General features: G+C 40.8%; 1 pseudogene; it reads left to right on the top strand.

Moving 5' to 3' along the window:
- The first annotated feature begins 203 nt into the window (after positions 1–203).
- The window catches only part of LOC111370658, an 8,944-nt pseudogene continuing 3,435 nt past the window's right edge, over positions 204–5,712 (top strand).

Raw genomic sequence — 5,712 nt, 5'->3', positions numbered from 1 at the left:
AAAAAGCCAAAGACCATGCTAATAATAAAGTTGGTATGGGTCCATGAAGATGTGATCACGAACGTGTTCCACCAGTCTTGTCAGGATAATCTTACTTATTTGATTTGGATTAATCTTCTGCTATATATTTCTTGTACAGTACTGGTACCATATCCTGGAAACCACTATAAATTACCCTCGAGGTTTCCCCCTTAACACTGTGATTCATAGACTCAAAACAGCAAGAGAAGGATAAGAATAACTAGAGAGAGAGAGATGGCAAGTTTTCCAGTTATTAACATGGAGAATCTCAATGGAGAAGAAAGGGCTGCAACAATGGAGAAGATCAAAGATGCTTGTGAAAACTGGGGTTTCTTTGAGGTATAAATATATAATTAATTCTGTTATTAATACATAAAACCAAAAGAATTTTTAAATTTGTACTAAAAATTAACGGTTGATGATCTTGTAATTAAGCTGGTGAATCATGGGATTTCTCCCGAATTCATGGACGCTGTAGAGAGGCTGACAAAGGAGCACTACAGAAAATGCATGGAACAAAGATTTAAGGAAATGATGGCGAGTAAAGGGCTTGAAGCTGTTCAATCTGATATCAATGTGTTTCGCGCAGGTTAAGTCGCTAACAATTAAAAAGGATCAGACGATTGTGTAAGGGACGAAACCTCTTGAGACAAAGTCCCAAAAAGGGGTGTTCTTTTATGGGCGATGAACTTTACAATTGGAAATGAAAAACAGCGTGCCTCCAAGGGGTGCAAGCACACGAGTTACAGAAAGAAAAGTATTTAAGTCTAAAAACTAAGGAAATGAAAGTTACATATTCTCTGTTCGAGAGTTTTGGATTCGATCCATTGCTTCTATGTTCTTTCTCCCTTTTATACCTCATAGACGATCTCTTTGTGATTAACTACTATAAAACTGCTTGATCGTCCTATAACTACCCACTTTCTCCGTAGTGGTCATTTTGTCATGAAACTGCCTTTTAACTGCTGCCATTACCTTTCATCGTTCAACCGTTTTCGATTGAATTCCTTGAGTCGTGGGACGTGATAGGGCTACTTTAACAACTGCCTTGATAACTGTATTTCTTGATAACCACGATGCGTTATGTCTGTTGATACCTTGGGCGACTTGAAGGTTTTGGCGAGAATAGAATAACAGCTCTGGGCGACCGTATGACACTCTATTCGTTCAGATTCTGGACGACTTGCAAACTTGGGCGATGGCGTTACCGCATTCTTGGGCCCCCTTATTTAGGCCTTCACCTTGATTCGTTCGATTGGACTTCGTTCTTTGGGCTATCTGATTTGGGGATCCTCCAATTGGGCTTTACTCCTTGGGCTGTTAGATTTGGGCTGAATTTTTATGTGTCAACAATTAACCCCCAATATGGCAGAATTAATAATAATTATTGAATTTTGCCATATTCACTCCATGTTTCCAGCAACGTTTGAAATTTCCAAGAATTTCAATCATTGTTTCCTTCTATAACTTGAAAAAGTGCATCGTTTTGCAAACCCTTATAAACCCCAAACACGCCATTTCACTGCTACCAAACCACGCCTCATATTTTTTGCATCTCTTTTACGATTCACTGTTCATCTTTTGCTTCCTTGTTACGTAACCCTGAAAAGCTTCGTTTTCCTACTAATCCCTCCATTAGGTTCTTTAAGGAACCTTTTAATCTCTGTTCTCCAATCCACTGCATCTCCATCTTGTATACAGTGAAGTTCAATTTTTCTCGTCCTTCTTTGAGTTACAGGCAATATGGTTCCATACTCACAAGTAGACTTTCAATTCAAGACCTTTGAGTACCCTGAAGCCATTTGAGCTAACTCATTCGCCACGTCATTATATATCCTATTAACGCATTGAAATTCTACTTGATCGAATTCCTCTAATAATTCTTGGGCGATTTTATATTGACTTATAATGGAATCACTTTGGCATTTAAAATTACCGATCAACTGATGTATCACTAATTGAGAATCGCCCTTAACGATCACATTTCTTACTCCCATATCTATCATTAGTTCTAGGCCTACAATTAAGGCTTCATATTCGGCCTGATTGTTGGTGCACATTCTGTCTAAGGTGAATGCAAACTTGTAGCAAATTCCTAAAGGATTAATCAATGCTACCCCTACTCCTGCACCTTTAGAGGTTTTTGACCCATCGAAATACAACACCCAAGGTTTTAATTCGAACGAATTGATTTCTAATTCGATTTCTTCAGGCATGTCAAGGCATGGATGATCGGCTAGAAAGTTAGCCAAAGCCTAATTTTTGACTGCCTTTTGAGGTATATATTGTATTTCGAACTCTGATAAAGCTAGTGTCCAAAGGCCTACCCTTTGGTGTAAAATAGGGCGCGAGAACATATACTTGACTAAATTTACTTTAGAAATTAAATAAACGGTTATGGGACGTAAGTAAGCCCTTAGTTTTGTACATGTGAAATACAATGCGAGACATAATTTTTCAACAGCAGAGTAATTGCATTCACATTTCGTTAACCGTCTACTTAAATAGTAAATTGCCCTTTCTTCACCAACTTGGTCTTCCTGCGCGACCATTCCAACTATTGATTCTTTTTCAGCCGACACGTACACTTTCATCGGCCGTCCTTGGATTGGTGACACCAACACTGGCGAACTTGATAGATATATCTTCAGGCTTTCAAAAACCTTTTGATGTTCTTCTTTCCAGACGAATTCGTCCTGACTTTTCATCTTTAATAGCGGCGAAAAAACTTTAGTTCGCCCTGCACAGTTAGAAATAAAGCGTCTTAGAAAAATTACTTGGCCTAGAAACCTTTGCAACTCCTTTTTGTTGCTAGGTGGTTTGGCTTCTAAAATAGCTTTAGCTTTATTTTTATCAAGTTCAATCCCTCTCTTGTGTACTAAGAAACCAAGAAAGTTCCCTGCATTAACACCAAATGCACACTTCAAGGGATTCAACTTTAGCTTATATTGCCTCATTCGTTCAAACGAACATCTTAGCTGTTCGAAATGGTCATCTTCTTTAATGGACTTGACCACTATATCATCCACATACACCTCAACAAACTTGCCTATCATGTCATGAAAGATTAAATTCATAGCCCTTTGATAAGTTGCCCCTGCATTTTTTAGGCCAAAAGGCATAACCACCCATTCAAAACATCCTAGAGACCCAGGGCATCTAAAGGCAGTTTTGTGTATGTCTTCTTCAGCTATATAGATTTGATTGTATCCTGAATACCCATCCATGAAAGAATACATGACATGTCCGGCAGTTGAATCTACTAAGGAATCCACCGTGGACATTGGGTACTCATCTTTGGGTGTAGCTATGTTTAAATTTTTAAAGTCTATACACACCCTTAGTTTACCATTCTTTTTTAGTACTGGCACAATATTCGACAACCATTCAATATATCTGGTTGTTCTTATAAAACCTACTTTCAATAATCGCTCTATCTCTTTCTTAATTTCAGGGAGTACATTAGGAGCAAAACGCCTAGGAGGTTGCCTATGAGGTTTAAAATTAGGCTTAGTTGGTAATCTATGTTCCATTAAGTCTCTATCTAAATCAGGCATTTGTTCATATTTCCAAGCAAAACAATCTTTGTACTCTTTTAACAAAGCGATTAATTTGTTACTAACCTCTTGGTCGAGCATCTGGCTGATGAACGTTGGGTGATCTTCTCCTTCATCGCCAATATTTACTTTGATCAGAGGGTCTTGCGCTTGAGGGTATCCAGGTTTGGGAATCCGCATCACTTCGTCGTCCGGTTCTTTTGTAAGTACTTCCTCTTCCAAACAGTTCACCTTGTTGATTTCTCGGCTAAGGCTTTGCTCTAACTCGAATACTGCCAACTTGTCCTTCAGCGCTTTTAGGGCAGTCTCTTCCTTCGCTTTGTCATTGCATTCCTTATTGAAAGCCATCATCTGACTTTGAAGGCCTGAATATCGGCCATTTGCTTTTGTAACTCAGAATCCATTTAAGATTCCTTGATTATTCTTTTGCCAATCACTGGCTCTTCTAGGGCCACTATATTTGGCCTCATCTGTTTGAACATCTCAGTGAGTGCGTCCATTGAGAATGGTTCTTCGCTTTGCGCGACAACTTGAGTTTCTTCCCCGTCTTGTACTACTCTGACAGGTCCATAGTTTCCTTCGTACATGAATTTTTCCACCGAGTTCGCTTCCGCGACAAAAGGCCTATGATCGGCCTGTACCACCTCTGCTTCGCCTTTGTCATTCCAAAAAATCAGGCATTGATGGAGCGACGAGGGTATACAGCGACTTCCGTGTATCCAATCTCTTCCTAGGAGCACATTGTAACTAGTAGGACCATCTATTACAAAGAAGATAGTGGTCCTAGTAGTCGTACCTATAGTTATGTCTAAAGGCATAACTCCCTTAGCTGAAGTTGCTCCTCCATTGAAGCTAGTGAGGATGACTTCTGTAGGAATCATATCACCCTCTGTCTTTGCGAACTTTCTCATCATCCTGGATGGAATGGTGTTTATAGCCGCTCCATTATCGACAAGCACCTTTGCCACTGGGACGCCGTTAACTAGAGCTTTAACGTATAATGGCCTCAGGTGTTTTGTCAATTTCATGGCTGGCCGTTTAAAAACAACCTTTTCGGCAACCTCTATTTCTACCTCTGGCTTGTTTTTTGTCGAATTATCCCCTTGTGATAGGTCGACGTGTAGTATGTCACGCTGATCCTCTGTCTCCTGAATTTCCTTCTTACTTTTTTCTAATGTTTCCTCATCAGTTATCCAACCTGTGGGAGGGGGCATTATTCTTGGAGGTGACCCATACTTTTCAGAGCGAGGTACTCTCTTCTTCCTTTTGGGTGTCCCGTATAGTACGTAGAAGTCGAAAGGACGCTCAGATGGCTCCCCCAACAAGTCTACTTCGCGAACTCCCTCTTGCTGTAGTTGCTTAAACAAAGTGTTGCGCGATACTCTCCTCTTTTTCCTTTCTGCTTCTAGATCGGTTTCTTCTTCAATGTCTGTCATCCCATCATCCTCTTCATCGTTGTAGGCCTCTCTAGAAGTCTGGCCTTCTTCACATACCAGCATGCAGGCTTCTCCTTCGTTGTCCTCCCTCTCTTCTTCCTTTTCTTTATTCTTGAATTCATTGGCCAGTAGGTAATTATTGGCCATGACAGGAGGCAACGTACCGAATTGGATAGCAAGAGGCTGATCTGGATCTTCTTCATCCTTTTTGTCCCTCTCAAACCTTGATCTCCTAGAAGAGGTTTCTGGCAATTCCTTCGTCGATTCATCTGTACCAGTCTCTTTACTACCTTTGAGGATGTTTTGATTGGCTACCTTGAGTAGTAGAGGCGCTTTAGGATGTGGCATTCCTTGTTGCTGCCTCATCATCCGTCCGTAGTTTCGCTGGAAACGCCTTTGTTGGGTCCTAGTCATCTCATCGAAGGGTATTGCCCTTCCTACACTGTACTGGAATGAATGCCATACATTTGACCGGCGAGGTTGCAGCCTAAATGTTCTTCCAGTATCTGCTGGTCTGAACTGCCTTTCAAAAGGCGGTCCTCTATAGAATGATGTACCTCGCCCTCTACCAGGCTGAATGTTTGGGAAGAAGGCAAGGCGATGAGGATGCTGCCATGTCCCTGATTTCTCCATGTCTCCATTTACTTCCCTTTTACACCTTGCACACAGAACGTTTTCGTCCTTTTTTGGTTCTTTCC

Source organism: Olea europaea, chromosome 21, assembly GCF_002742605.1.
Source record: "Olea europaea var. sylvestris chromosome 21, O_europaea_v1, whole genome shotgun sequence".
Taxonomy (NCBI): Eukaryota; Viridiplantae; Streptophyta; class Magnoliopsida; order Lamiales; family Oleaceae; genus Olea; species Olea europaea.
Note: the sequence above shows the minus strand (reverse complement) of the source record. Positions and strands in the feature narration are given on the sequence as shown.